The sequence below is a fragment of the Mchenga conophoros genome, linkage group LG17 (assembly GCF_057382185.1).
Source record: "Mchenga conophoros isolate Kocher_MC1m ecotype Shallow Benthic linkage group LG17, M_conophoros_male_GT1.1, whole genome shotgun sequence".
In the NCBI taxonomy this organism is placed as follows: Eukaryota; Metazoa; Chordata; class Actinopteri; order Cichliformes; family Cichlidae; genus Mchenga; species Mchenga conophoros.
Window position 1 is genome coordinate 1,956,896 of NC_140542.1, and position 16,227 is coordinate 1,973,122.

The following is a 16,227-nucleotide window of genomic DNA, read 5'->3' on the forward strand; positions in this document are numbered from 1 at the left end:
GCTGGTGCTGGAAGCCACACAGACACATAAAAGATGAACGCTGAAGTCTTTAATGAAAATGTTTTTTCTGGATGAGTCAGCTGTGCTCATGTCGACTAATAAAGCAACTAACAATTCATAGGGGGAACACTGTTACAGAACAAAATGTCCTCGTGGTCCTGGAAAAGCTGCCACTTTTGTTTGTTCTGAAAGTACTGTTATGAGCAGGAGACTGAAAACAAAAGTAAAACTGTTTTGTGTAACTGAAATGAATCTCCCAGTCAGAAATCCATGCATTAAGCACTTTCTGGTTTCAGGTTCATTCTTGAAGACTCAGCATTTGCTTCCCTGCGTCACCAAAAAAAGAAACTTAATTTAATTCAGCAAAACTGAAGAACAAATCGTTCAGACTTTTGAATAGAAACATTATCTCCTTTACAGTTACTGTGGTCCACTGTGGCCAAAGTCGTTGTTTGGACCAGATTTTAAAGTTGTAATGTTATAAGTTGGAGATTTTAATATGGGACTCTATGGGGATTAATGGTTTTGGAGCCAGTCTCAAGTGGCCAATAAAGGAACTGCCTCCTGTGTTGGCTTCATTATTGAGTTCTGGAGGCTGAGGAAAAATGTTGAAGAAGGACAACTGATTATGTATGTCTGCGTATATATATGGTCAACAATTGAGCTCTAAACTCAGAGTGTTTGCTTGTGTCAGATGAGCATGCTAACAAACAGCCGTCAGGTTCAGGTTGTGACTCTAGTCTACATGCATATTTCACGTCAAATTTAGGCTTGAGAAAATCCAAAGTGTTGGACAAATGTTGCAGTGAGTGGATGAGTAAAGACTTTTATGTAGTCACAAACATTTCTGTTGTGCAGATTTTCGACTTTGTTCCAATCATTTGCTGAAAAACATACTTGAAAGGAATCATCTGATATCCAGTATGAAAAGCAGGAATGATTATTGCTGGAAATCATGAGATCATGAAATCATAAGATTCCAGTTTTTCTATTCAATAGAAAAACTGGAAAAGAAAGAAGCTTGCCAATACATTCACCTTGTGTATTTATGAAGCACCTGCACTTCATAAACGCATGGCACAACATAAAAGAGCCACCTCCATGTGACTCGGCTGTCCATCTGCATCTGACCTCAGGAAATCACATGATAGGGTGGGGCTAGGTTTCACGATGAGCTCACCCGAAACCCTGGCTGATTGTGACCCACACCCATTTTCACACCTTGGCTTGTGTCATTAGGCGGAGGATCAATAGGTGGTCCATGACCCTCTTGGGGGGACACTCCCACAGGACTTAAATCTGGGACTCTCCACCATTTGACCCTAGAACTGAAGAAGCTTCTCGGATGAAACATCTTCAAGCAACTTAAAGTAGTCCAGACGCTTTTCTTTCCAAGCTCCTAAGGCTACGTCCACACTGGCCCAGATAAATGTGAAAACGCCGTTTTCATCTGAAAACGCCTCGCGTCCACACCAGCATTTTCAGTCGTTTTCACAGAGTTGTGCGTCCACATTGAAACAGCCATAAACGCTTACGTTCCAGTCCTGCGCATGCGTGAAACGCAAGACAATTTGACCTGCCTCATTTCCGTCCGTTATTTACTTTCTAGGTCTTTGAAACGTGGCGGCAAAATGTTGAGGAAAAGCACCGAGTTTTTTAAATGGACTCACAATGAGGTGGAGTTGTTGCTGCGAGTAACACAAAAGTATAAAGTTGCAAAAGCGAGTGAGAATTAAAGAATTTGAAGAAAAGCTCTCTGGAGCATGTACAGACTGATATTAATCTTTAACAGGGCTGTCAAACAAAAGAACTGCTGTATAATGCCCTCCGCTACCTTAGTTTAATTGGTCACATGACTGCATCACATGACTAAAATGTGTCATCGTTTTCAAAAGTCTGCTTTTTTGCGTTTTCATTATAGTGTGTCTGAGGCTTTGAGCTGTGCTGTAAATAACTGAAGAAGTTCTCGATTATTCTAATGGCATTTAGAAATGACTGAGTGGACAATCCCTGCCTTAAGCACAGATTCTGACCTTTACCGGGTATTTTTAATACTAAATACAGGAAGTACCAGTAGCTTTCTGTCACACACTACATGTATGTGTGTGTGTGTGCGTGCGTGCGCGCGTACGTGCGTGTGTGTGTGTGTGTGCGTGCGTGTGTGTGTGCGTGCGTGCGTGCGTGTGTGTGCGTGCGTGCGTGCGTGTGCGTGCGTGCGTGCGTGTGCGTGCGTGCGTGTGTTTTCTAGTGTTTTTCCCAGTAACAATATGATAGACGACACATTGAAACAAGATTTACTGGCAAAATGATGGCAAAACTGGTAATGAAATACAGTCTGGTTAAAACCGTAAATGTGTTTAATTTTACTGAGTGTTTAGAAGCAAATTAAAGTGTCTCAAATGTCCTTTGTCTAATTTGCAAACTAAAACAGTTAGGACCATATACAGTGTGTATGGTTGGACACAGCTTCTGGAATGTAATCCACTAGTTTCTGAAGTCCGTTTTGAAGCCTTGGGATTAGTGATTTCATTGCCATCATCTTAGTTTAAAAACACCAGATGTGCCAAAAATGGGAATGTCTGACTGTGAAGTAACATGCTAGCCGATGAGCACACCATGGATAATCCTCCATTTGAACTACAGAATGAACGAGATTTAGCATAATTAATTTTTTATTGAAAAAAATAATGAGTGACTGAGTCTATGGATACATTAGGAGATCATGACACAAAGGCATTTTCCTGTTGATTACTATCCGGTCTTTAAGTCTGACGTCATTAGCCGTTTCCAGGTCCAAACTCTGCTTTAGGTCCCAAAGTCAAACGATCACTGTGGCAAAACTGAGAGTTACAAAGTGTCTAAATTCTTTCATCTTTAATAAAATGATCAGCGTTGCTGCTTTACCAGGTGTAACAATTAAGTTTAACATCCAATTAGCAGAAGTTAGCAGGATGTTAGCTTGCTAGCTTCCACCTAAACATGATATAGCATGTTCTGACTGAGAGATTTCTGAAAAATTCAAACGTACAGCTCTGCTATCACTTCCAACATAAATGAAGGCAGGAAACTAAACAGCAGTGACGTTTGTAGGGTTACTGAAGTTGGGCTAGCTGGTATATAATGATGTGCTACGTGATCGCTAGCGACACAGCTATGTTAGCATAACATAAACAGTGAACCTGGAGGATGAACACTAAAATTTTCCCACTCCAGCAGCAAAAGAAGATCCAAACTACGCTTCACATAAACATCGTCATGACTTTTGTACTTCAAGAACAGTTTCCCGTCTAAAAATCCGTTTTCTGCATTATTCGCTTGCTTGTTACGCACAAGACTACCGTTGTTTACAGGCTATCGGCCGCTGTTTTTTTCCTTTTACTTACTTCCGAAAAGAAAACCTAATTTCTGCCGTTCAACAGGCTTCTGAACAAATTTAAACTTTTTAAAATTATGCAAAATGCAAAAAGCTGTCTGTAACTTCAGAGGTAATGTTCATATGTCAATTAATGGTTTTCTTTCGTTTTTTTGATGTACTGCAGAATATTTTTATAAAATCCCAGGCCAGGAAAGTCACCTTCATGTTTTTCTGTGTTTTATCTTCAGCTACTTTGACACAAAGGCCTCTGCTGTGATGCTCACACCTTTGATAAAGACTTGCGAGGGTCAGCTTCCTTTTTATAGATACAAAAATATGTAAATGTACTGATCTGAATTATAATATTTCTGACTGTCTGAGGCAAAATTTCCCCGATTCAAATCGAACCGAATCGAATCGAACTGAATCGATTCTAGAAATCAGTGACGATACCCAGCCCTATTCAGAGGCTTAGCAGATCCTACCAACATAACGTTTTTTAAAAAGATGATCCATCAGCCAACTCTTTGTTTTATTAGTTTTCTTATCAACTGCATTATATTATGCTGTACTACCAGCTGATTAACTGACACCCACAGAAAAATAATCTGTAACCAAAGGAAAGCAGCTCATTTGGACTGTGATTTAAACCATTTCCAATATTTAGACTATGATCAATATATGTGTCAACTTGTTTTGGATACTTATATTTTGTTTATTTAACAAATATTGTTATAGATTCAAAAAGCAAACTTTGCGTCTTCCTTGTTTTGTTTTGTTTCCAAATGTAAGTTTGATCCACACAGCTGGTTCATGTCATGTTATCCACACTTTGCTATCACTTGCATGCATTTAAGGTCTGCAGGCACAGGGGTCAAGGACCGGGCAACACTCAAACTTGGACAAAGTGTATGCAACATGAAACAGAGAGTAGACGCTCGTCCTGCATGAGTTCTACCTTCAAACATGCCTCACAGTCACCGTTTTTCATGCTTTAGGCTTTTATACAGTAAACAGAAGCACAACAAAAGCCAGTTTATTGGGAAATGGCTCCTGTGTGCTTCACCAGCGCTTGACCTCCTCATGCCGTTACTATGGAAACATGCCATAAGAGACGGTGCTTGTGCCTCTCCTTGTGACTGAGTCACCATGAAAAACCTGTGCATCACGGCTAATCAGACGCAGCCAGAAGTGCTGAAGGTCAGTTAGACACTAACATGTTTGTGCTTTCCTTCTGACTTGTCAAGTGCTAAAGCGTTGATTTTGCTTTCCCCAGGTTTCTACACTCCTTCGCAGTGTCACCATGACGCAGGTTAAATGTTCGTGGTAGCAGGCTGTTACCGCTCACAGGTCACTGCCACCTCTAACGTACAACAATGAGGAAGTGATACAATAATAAATAGCTCACACGTTGCCTGGGACACCTGTCACACCAGGAAGAAAGGCGCTTAATCACATTGCATGCAGCTCGGATTAACAAGGTCCACATCAGGTGTTGAGGAACCAGGACACCCTGATGAGGAGTGGGCTACTGGAACAAGACGGCATTGGTGGGAGACCACCTGACCTGACCATATTCTGGACAATCTTGCTTTCTGACTCTAAGAATTAAAAAACGGATGACTCAATATGGTCATTGGGAATCTGGAAGATCAGGGAACTGACTACAGAGTGGAGATGAAGGCTGTTTTTCCATAAATGTCTACACAACCACAGGTGTTTTTGCAGGGCTGCCCCCTGCTGGCCAAGTGCACAGAATGCACATTTCAGACACTTCTGCTGTGACTTCACATTTCACAGCCACACGCTCCCGTCTCTTTTATACGCTACTGCCCATGTTTGTGGCACTTTCAGCAGTTTCAGTAGTTACAGACACAAACATGGTTAACATAACAGAATAAATGCAGAGACACTACAGTGATTACGCTGATTAGATGCTAAATATTTTTTTCCTTTTCTAAAAAGCTGAGTCACACAGCTGAACTCTGCTGACTCCAGTCAAAGCTTTATTCCCAGTTGGTAGATAACTCCTCCAGAGACTTCAAAAAATATTGCTTAGTAGATGGGAATTATACCAGCTTTTTTCCAATAATAATAATAATAATGCTATTCTTAGTTAGTGTATTGTCTGTCTCTGTTAATGTTTGTTTTTAATGTAACGAAAAATAATTTCCCCTAGGGATCAATAAAGTATTCTGATTCTGATTATGTATAAAAAATATAGGGATGAGAGGCTGCTACACTACTAACTAATCCTGAAACCTCTCATTAATTTTCTGTTGTTAATGCAAGATCTAGTTAACAATGTGCTTATAAGGTTCACATAAAAGTGCAACAAATCCAGTTAAAACCAATTTAACTTGGCTAAGCAGGGGTGGAGACAGAGTGAGGGGCTGATTAATGGGCCCGAAGCCCAACAATCACGAGCTGGGCCCTGATTACACCACCGACCAGTGTGTGTGGGACCCTTTAGGAAAGAGTCAGCTCCATGAGCACTCAGTATTCCTGGATTTATCGAGGTCAGTTTGGTAGCATAAGCAGAAGATGCCAACACAACAGACACAGCGTGGGCCATAAAGTCTCTAATAACAGCGTTCACTGCCGCGCTGCACAATGCCACACTGTACACTCAGATGAGGAACTGAGGGCTTTACTGCCGGAGCTCCTCACACACACAAGCAAAATATCCCATCTCTTAGCTTTTCCCACCATTTTTGTTTCCTCAAACACGACACGCAGACCTGACGTCTACTTGAACCGCGTGTTTTAGCAATCTTAAGTGAAAGCGCCCCCACAGACCCATATTTCTGCCTCATAAATATGAAATGAGCTCAATTAGGGGGAAGCCTGATGCTTGGGCTCACTCCTCGACATGGCTCTAATTGAAATGAACAGCAGCTCGGCCTCCCCTACTGAGGCCTGCCCAGTGCCATTAGAGGTGATCTGAGGGCCTGGCTCTGTGTGTGTGTGATTAATTTCAGATGCCCACACACATCCACATCAACATTCAATCACACACTAATCCTCATTCATACCACAAACACGAGCAAGGACACTTATTGAATGAAGCAGCCAGTGCGGGTTGCACACAGACGAGCGACGCATTCATCGGCGATGCACCATCAGCACCTTCATCTTACTGATCAGCGCTTGCTCATCAACAACTTAAGCTGGCACTAGCAGACACATTTGGTGTTTGTTACTTGCACATTGTTCCCATCTAGTGGAAATGAAATACACTGCAGCGGTGTAAAATGAGAGCACACAACCGCACAAACAAACACAAGGCTCTATTTAAGCCTGTGGCGCGATCAGTGTTAACACTATCAATAATGCGCTTGCAAGAACCCAAAAGCCTGAAAGCTGCATGTTTGGTTTCCCAAGGCCAGGGGCGACCGCAGGGACACATGCACATGCACACAAATACGTGTGTCGTGGTTATGTAACCGATAGCCACGTGTTGCCGTGGGAACAGGGGTGGAGGGGAAGCGCAGGGAGACCAGATAGAAGCGCACACAGTGGGAGAGGAAGGCTAAGAGGAGTGTCAAGTTAATGAAATGACACTGTGAGATTTCAAAAATAACATAAAGTCGGCCGCGCGTGCACAGGCCTCATGACTCGGCCAGAGGGCCGTGACGGCGATAACGAGCCTCTCGCTGCCTTCTCACACATAGAAACAAACACAAGTGGAGCACCTTATTCTGCACCAGAAAAGACTCAGCTGTGCTGATCTGATCAACCAAACGAGAACCGCTGCCCAACTCTGTACTTCCCCTGAGCTGTGTGATGACAGGACACTGTGCTTCTATCAAATATGATTTCAAGTAAAACATCAAAGGCATTAAAGGCTTCAGCCACGTTTGTTTCACCACCTGCACAGAATTCATGTGGAACAATTAAATATTGTTCCACATGGGAGCGCGCTCCTGAGGATAACATCACTGAAAGCATGATCTCAACATAGAACAGCATATGGGACTGATGCTGCGTAACATAATCTTTATTTTTACATTGTTTGCGTCCCTGTGATTGTGTGCTTCAACGTATTGGAATATGTTTTCTCTTAGGCTACGTTCACTCTGCAGGTCTTGATGCTCAATTCAGATTTTTTGATCAAATCCGATTTTTTTGTCTGCTCGTTCACACTACAAATAAAATGCGACAGCAAACGCGCTCTAGTGTGAACGCTCAAAGCGGCGCATGCGCAAAAGAAGACGTCACACACAGACGTCTGTTTAGACCCAGAGCAAACAGTGTTGTGTGACTGATGGCCTTCATATAAAGACTTGTTTCCGACTTTACGTTTCCCAATTTCGCTTTAAGTTATAAAGTTATTTTGTTATTTACATTTGGCCTAATAATGATCCTTGTTGCTGTTTCAGAGGAGCGCTGCTTCAAAGGATAGCTGCAGATTTCTGTCAGAATCTGCAGATTATACAGAACAAATTAAATGTTCACGTTTCTCCAACATTGTCTTCCCAGCAGTTTCACTGACATCTACACGGGATGGCCAGGAAGCGTTCACCATGTCTTCTCCGGCGCTGATAATTGGCGTCTGTCTCGTGTCAGTGACGTAAAAGACGGATTTAATGCGACGTGACCATCAAACAGCAGTCGCTTTCTGAAACATCAGATATGTATTGGATTCAGGACCACATATGAAAGTGACCCAGGTCGGATTTGTGCCGTTCACACTGTCACACCATGATCGGATATGAGTCGCACAGGGTCAAAAAAGTCGGATTCGCCTGCAGTGTGAACATAGCCTTAGAGTCAGATATCATAGTTTATGTGCTCGTTTTACATTATTTATTGATTTTCATCATTTTTAAATAATAATAAACACAAGTTGTGATGTAGTAAAAGTCGCCTCAAAAACCAAATTGGCTGACTAGATGATGGATGGGTTTATCAAACGAAGACACGTGTTTGCTTTTCCCTGTAAAAGGTTCTGCATGCATGTGTAGTAACATCCATCCCTGTGATTCTACCTCACCATGACTCAGCACAGAGGCAGCCCTGATTACTGCCCGACTCTTTTAAATGAAGAAATGATTTAAATAGAACTGGTCTGACCAGGAGGAGCAGGCTGAAAGAGCTGCAAAAGCAACAGGTCACGCCACGATCTGAACAAGCGCCAGAGAAGAAACAAAGGCACTGACATCTATCATGTTACAGAGCCATCTCCAAGGCTTTGGGATCCTAACCAATCACAAATCACATTCGCTGAGAAAATCTGGAACAATGTGTACTTCCCGGGAGTGTCTGGTCTGCCAAAATGACTTCAAGACCACATCGACAACTCATCCAGGAGGTCGCAAAAGAACCCAGAACAAGAACAACCTGCAGGGCACACTTGTCTCAGTTAATGTGCGATCCTGGAGTTGGGAGTTCGTCTTGTAATCGGTAGGTTGCCAGTTCGAGCCCCGGCTCGGACAGTCTCGGTCGTTGTGTCCTTGGGCGAGACGCTTCACCCGTTGCCTACTGGTGGTGGTCAGAGGGCCCGGTGGCGCCAGTGTCCGGCAGCCTCGCCTCTGTCAGTGCGCCCCAGCTGTGGGTACAATGTAGCTGCCATCACCAGTGTGTGAATGTGTGTGTGAATGGGTGTGTAAAGTGCTTTGGGGTCCTTAGGGACTAGTAAAGCGCTATACAAATACAGGCCATTTTACCAATGTCAGTGTTTACGATTCAACAATAGAAACAAAGTGTCGACCAAAGAGAGCACAAAGGAGTGTCCGACTCGTTACATCGGGCATCAAACCAGCACAGCGTTCCAGAAACAAAACATTCCCAAAGTCAAACACAGTAGAGGTAGTGTCATGGTCCGGGCTGCATGAACTAGTATGTTTTTCTATTTTATCTAATCTTATTCTTTTGTGTTTTTCTAAAATTTTACTGCTCTTAACTTGTTCTCTCTGCTGTGACCAAAGACATGTCCCCCGTGTGGGACTAATAAAGGTTTATCTTTATTCTGATTGCTGTCAGAAAACCCTGAAGAGAACGTCGGCCCATCAGTTCATTAACTCCATCCTGCAGACACGAGGGCGCCGACAGTCTTGTCAAATAAAAATCACATTATAATAAACATGTATATATAATACTGTGCAGCATAGTTAAGCCTGTGCAGTGAAACTGAACAACAGAATGAGTGCATCTCTGTGAGCAAGCTTCTCCTGAGTGTCAGCTTCTCTGGCACAGTGGATTCAGTTGGTGTGTGTGAAAGTGCATTGCACAAGCAAACACAGCGTGTGAAGTCAAACTGGAAGTGTTTTACTTTTGGACAAAGTGATACCCAGCATGATGGAAAACAAAGCCTGTACAAGCGGTCTCCTTTCTATTGTTCCGCGTCTCGGAAAGGGCAGCAGAACTTTTTCAGGGAACTTTGTGCTCTGCTGTTACGTCAGGGACCGGCACAGGAAACGAGGCTATAAATGGCAAGTGTTCCATGTCCATTCTCAACATGTAGGTCAGAGTAGAGCTGTTGCATGTACAATCAACGTGTAGAAGTGGAAGTGGCTGACAAGGGATGAGAGAGTGTGTGTGACAAACATCACAGAGTCAGCAGCTTCAGCAAGCCCACATCAAGAGGCTTTCTCAGAAACCAAAGCCTTCTTTGTGTGCCGTTTTTGTGAATTCACAGGAACCCGAGATCTTGTGTTATCCCCACGTAACCCTGCCGTTTTCTCTTGTGGAGTGAACTGGTATGGCCAGTCTATTTGGTTTCCAGCCACTGGGGAAACTGGTGTTCCCTCCTCACTGTACTTTACAGAGGCAGATGACAGAAAGCCTCCTAGACAACGATGTTCAAACAGGAATAAATCCAGCCGCGTCAGAAGCACCAGTTGGTTTTCCTATGACCTCACAACTGTTACTCTGACCAACCGCACTGCTTTATTATTTTCCCACAGCCTTTCTCACTAACCCCTCTGTTTCCTTGGGGATGCTTCTCACTTTAGCAGGCTTGCAGAGAGAGTCAGCGGCGGAGGAGGTGACAGCACGCTAGGCGACAAACTGACAATAGAGTTTTGTCGGTTTGGCTTCTGTGGCATTAGGGACCGGGTCAGACTTCCTGGGTCTCCTGTGGCCCGACATGAGAGCTGGACACTCACCCTAAGCTCAGAGAAATCCCTGTGCTCTGCTGACCTTCAGCACTAGTTAAAGTGGTTACGGAGAAGGTCAGTGTGGTTTCCCGGCCGACAGAAATGAGCACTTCCCCTTTTCAGCAGTGCGGTTTTGGGTGTCATGCACAGACGTCAAGCAGCATGGGATACATGACGCACGCTGAGTGCTCGCTCTCTCTCTCTCGGTGAGTGTCTCTCTTCCCATCTGTGGCTTGAACAAGACACTGGAGGATGGCTAACATAGCAGTGTTGGTTCATGTGACACTCCCCTGTGCCTTTGGCCTACTTTGCAGAGCAGTAGCACTCGCTAGCTCACAGAAACTCTCCTGCTTCAGTAACATTTCCAAGTACAGCCTCACCATGTGACAAAATTCTCGAATGCCTCTTGTATCCTTTCACATATCGAATCAAAACCATCAAGGGACTCATCAAACCCTCCTGTCCTTTACTATTTATACTTTGTGGTCATTTGTTTCACTCCTAAAACTGGGAACTGAAATCAATATAAAGTTTCAGAGTGTAGACTGTATATAAAAGACAGACAACTGTCGCCATGTTGTTTTCCTGAGATCGGCTTTCAACTGCTTCCTTATTTCCCAGTGGATTGCTACAGCTGATCCATGTTTATACTAGATGCCCTTACCGAGCCCACCCTCCCATTAGGAGGCAGTAGGTGGCCAGTTTGTGACTCCTCCCAGGCTTGAACCAAGAATCTTTTGCATGAAAGCATTGATAACCACGCAGTGCAGTCACTCGTCACGTCTCTGCTAATTAGTGCTGAACAACGACTAATAAAATTCGAGATTTCACTCAACAAAACTGAGATTGGCTGTGCCGAACAGAACGATGTGTTAGTTAGATGATTAGAATAAATGCTTAACAGTACAAACAGAGAGGAGAGGTCCAGCTCAGTGTCCATACGTCTGTCAGTCAAAACAGCAGATTATTCTTATGACAATGGAAAGTATCCATAGAGACCAAAAACACTTCTTGTGCTAGTCTTTAAATATGCTTTTTAATGTTGTGTGAGTTGGTCATTTTAACATGGGACTCTGTGGGGCGTCATTCACTCTTGGAGTTAGCTTCAAGTGGCCGTTAGAGGAACTGCAGTTCCTGAAACCCCAGTGCTAGCTATTGTTTTCATCCTCGTACGGTTCATATTACTCCTATCACTTTGTGGGGGCGGGGTCACCAACAAAACCATCCATTAGGATTTAGGTGTGGATTCTTCTTCTTCTTTATGTGTCACTCTGTACTACTGTCATCGCTTAGCAGCAAAGCTCTGTCTGCTGTGTCCTGCGATCTGAAGGCTTATCCAGGAACAGCGCAAGCAGAAATGGTGTGAGTTGTATGCATGTGGCTGAAGTGGAAAGACTTGTGAAAGGAAACAGAAGCACAGAGTTTGTGGACTCTTCCGGCTGAAGCCCATCTATGACCCAGACCATCACTCTCCCTCTTTACGTTCCTGTGTTTATATCTCACCTCCACCACACATTTCCTTTCCCTGTGTTGTGTCATTGCTCCGACCAGCAGACATATGGGCAGTGGGCTGTTACCCACACGATGTTACATCTTTGTTAAAGGCAGACCTGATGTTCCCACAGTAAAGAGGCTCTGCCAAACGAGAGGAAGTAGAAGAAATTCACTTAAATAAGACTTTTGTCTTTTAATACAAATCTTTTATTTGCGTCTGTGTCTTACCTCTCTGATCCTCCCTAATAAAGCTGTGGGCAGTTTTCTCCTCCATTACCCGAGCCCTGCTGAGGCTTCGTTTCACGTCCTCCCCAGGCCGGTTGTATGCCAAGCAGCTTGGTGCCAGGCCAGACTCTCGCTGCCAATTCAGCCTCCATCCTGCAGACTGCTCAACAATGCAATGCGCCACTCACCTCTGACCAGACCACCTCCCAGTTCAATCACAATGCATATCCCACGGCAGTCATAAGTGAAATAAGAAGCGATTGTAAATTGGCCGTAGGTGTGAACGTGGCTGCGAATGATTGTCTCTCTGTGCGGCAGACTGGTGTTAAACAAGTGTGCAGCTGCTGCGCAGCATCTTGGGTCCAGCTCCAAATGCAAACCCATGTCATGGAAATGCAGTGCAGTACCGTGAAGTTTCAAGCTTCAAGGATAAAGCCTTTACATTTCTGATGGTACAACCCCAAACTGTGAAAAGCTGGGAGAGCCTACATTTGTAGATGGCTCAAAATGATTAGCTCACCAAATGATTTCCTTCTACTTCCTCAGAGCTTCTTTGCTGCATGTACCGAGGAGCCAGAGATCAGTGTCATCGTAGCGCAACAATCTGCAGTTCTCAGTTTGAACTATGCCGATTTCCAACCACAGAGGTTTCTTCAGATTTCCAAATTTTTAGAATTGTAGCTTTACAGCAGGACAAGTTGTTAATAGAGGAAATCAAGTGTTTCTCAAACATCTGCTCAGCACATTCAGCCACACTGGATATGAACTCTCTGGACTAATAATTAAAGGAGCTGACCTGCAGTCATAAACCAGGCTCCACAGAGGATAGACCCGGTTCTCTTTGCCAGTGTTGGACTATAATGTGTTACTTAAAGTAAAATCACAGAACGCCACTTAATAAGCATGCTCGTGCTCCTCGTGGGATGAACGCTGTTAATTTGCTATTAAATGTATGTCAGCATCTGATATAAGAGACATGTATTTACAGGCACAGCTGTGCAGACTACAGGAGGAAGAAAAGAGGAAGAACCCAGCTGATGGTGATGACCCAGTTACCTCTGCTGTCACGCCGCTCACACGGGTGGAGATTTGGTGATTGAAGTACAACCTTCGTGTTTGTCTGACTATAATGAATGCTGCAGTCTCTTGGGAACACGATCGGTGATTTACAGTACGATATGAAGAATCCACAGAAGGACCCAGATTCGATAATACTGCTGTCAGTCAGGGAAGGTCAGCACAGCCTAAACTCATTGCAGAGTAACCTGATTTTGCTTATTCCTTTGCCACGTCTCTCGTTGTGTTAGATGGCTCGTTGGGCCTGAGATACATCTGAGAACCCATCTTCCCATGTCCATTTCCCATCCCTTAGGAAGACCTCCGTTTGCTGAGGAAATATTTGAGGAGTGTCCATTACTGAAGCTGTTATGAAAGTCATTTAACCGACAAGTAAGTTGCAGTCAGCTCGAGTCTGGGAGGGCGGCTGGCCAGCGAGATGATGAGGTCACTTTGAACAGCGACTAAGGAGGTTGGCTCCGAGCTGGAACGAGCACAGCTCTGGACAAACAAAAGCCTGTGCCACTACTTTTGTAGTGAGCTGAGCGTAAACACATTTCATAATCAAATGCGCACTCGCCCAGCCCACATGGACACTGGCTCATTTTTACTGCATGTTTGCATTTGTTTACGATGGATCCAGCCACAGTGCAGGCCAGCGAGCACGCAGTAACCAAGAAAGCGATCGCTCGTTAGCTTCTTTGTTCCTGTCTCACCTTTTTATCTGTCTGTGGTTTTCCTGCTCCCCGTGCTCTCACTCCTTTCTCTCCCACTCTGCAGCAGCATAATGTCTGCCGCTCTCACCCCTCCGCTGCCGCCCGCGTCACTTCCCTTTCTGATCGGCTGTCATGTAAACACAAGCATGCCCCTGCTCAAAGGCATGCTCTTACATAAAGGCTCAAACACACACGCACACATCACTGAGTCACATGGGAGCTGCTAATTATGACCACATAAAGCCAGCGGAAACACAACTTTTACAGCTGGCTGTGTGAGCTGCTCTCACACTGTAGCTCGTTGTTCACAGGAAAAAAAACATACACCGTTTACTTCAGATCACAACAAAGGGAAAAAACATTTCTCAGATTAGCCTCTGATGCTGGGGATCCAAGTAGCACAGACTGCTGTGTGGCAGCAAAGAGACTCAGTGGACGGTGCAGTTGAACAAATCGGCTTCTGCGCTGACCATTTACACAAGCTAGCAGAAGAAAGGATGAAAACAATGTATTCAAATGAAACAGAGCTATTTGTTGAGACAAGGCGAGCACAAACATCTGACAGACGTCAGGCACAGTCTGTGACGCAGATTGGAAAGTCTGTCTTCAGTCAGCACGTGTATGCACCCACAGAAACAGTCACAGATAAACAGGAACCCACAGTAACAGGGAGGCCATGCTATCGCCGCTGAACACCACTGACACACTCCAGCCATTTCCAGCATGCGGCTAATCCCAGTTCAAATTCACTTTGCCAAGTAATGCTCTCGAGGACGGAAATAACAGCTTAGAGCTGCGAAAGTTTGCTTCAAAAGGATGATGGATTTGTTCTCGTGTTCTAATAAGGCCAAACACAGCAGGATTAATGCGGTTAATGGTTAATGCTGTGGGATTATTGCAAATTTCATTACTATACAACTACTGGAGGACAGCAGAGGTCACGTTTTACAATGCTTATACTTGTCAGGGCGCAGATGCTGTTTATCGGGAAGCCGACCATTCCTCCAGTCAAACAAACAGAATTTGGTTGGTTTCATTTGAACTTGAAAGAAATGATGCAGTGGCAGATGCACGAATCAGAGCTGATGCAGTCCCGTAAGTTTGTACTGGAGCAGGACCTGCGCTACCAAATTATTAGTGAACTTGATGTAATTTGAACAGAGGAAACATGATGTCAGAGCTTTGTTATTGGTTGGCTGTGCACTACAGAATCACTGTGTTACTGTTATGTAATGTCTGCCCTGGATTGCAAAGCTCAGGCCACATGCTCCACAGTACAACACTGTGATACAAACGTTAATGACAGGTGTAAGCGGGGAATCCTGTCACAGCCTTAAAGGTTTGCTTTGTGAAAGTGGCTCGTTGCAAGTGAAATTGATTGTTCGCCGACCTCTAGCAATGCATCGTAACAGCATACTGCACCCATCCTCCAACGGACGTGATAATTGTGACAGGAACAAAGAAGGAAATCAAATAATGTCTTACGAAGCCACAGAAACAGCAGACGGACGATGGATGGACAGAACCAAGTTTATCTTATTGGACTTTTTTTAACAAAATAAATTATTAGGCTAGCGCTGTCACATCATAAAGAAAGAGTTTTCCTTATCTCCTCTGGGTTGTACTGAAGCATGTTGTTATAATTACTGCAGTCAGTGTTTGAAAAGTTAAAAACTCTTTTGCACTCATTCTGTTTTTTACATTCTTGAATTAAACACCATCTGTAACTTGTTTCATTCTTTTTCACTATAAACAAAGAGAAACAGTGGACACACAGGCAGCGTTGCCAACCTGACTTTTTGTTCCAGCCACACTGTCCACAACTTCAAATACAGACTGCTGGTGTTATCAGTCTTTAGTTTCCTGCCAGTCGACTAATTTGTTCATTTCCTAATAAAAATATTTCAGCTCTTCTTCGGTGCTACAGTAACAAATAGTTTTAATAACTTGCTACTTCTTCTGTATCATTATTATATCAAACGAGTAAGAAATGGAAGAATCTGATTATTTTAGACACTACAGTCTGGAATAAGTCGTGATATTATAAAGAGTTTACATACGTCTTTAGGGGTTTTCTTGTCTGCTCTGCTGATCGGATCTGGACAGCCTTTTGTATCAGCTGCTTCTTGGAACACTTGGAGAGCGACTCCGGAAGAGCCTCTCGCATTAAAATATTGAAGTACTTCCCCTTTCTGGGTGAGACGGCGGCCAAAATAGGACGCTCTTTGAACTGTGTGTGTCATATACACAATGATGTGACTGCCCAGTTATGAATCAGCAA

The 16,227-nt window shown here is 43.9% G+C and overlaps 1 protein-coding gene across 3 annotated transcripts in view; it reads right to left on the bottom strand.

The window, feature by feature from the left end:
* Positions 1-16,227, bottom strand: part of LOC146554847 (uncharacterized) — a 57,989-nt gene that overhangs the window by 40,647 nt on the left and 1,115 nt on the right. Inside the window, exon 1 of one of the 3 annotated variants that reach the window (XR_014889344.1) lies at positions 16,007-16,103. The exons of the other annotated variants lie outside the window; for them this stretch is intronic. The gene's annotated coding sequence lies outside the window, so the exon portion shown is untranslated. Of the gene's footprint in view, positions 1-16,006; positions 16,104-16,227 lie in introns of those variants that run through there. 3 annotated transcript variants of the gene reach the window in all.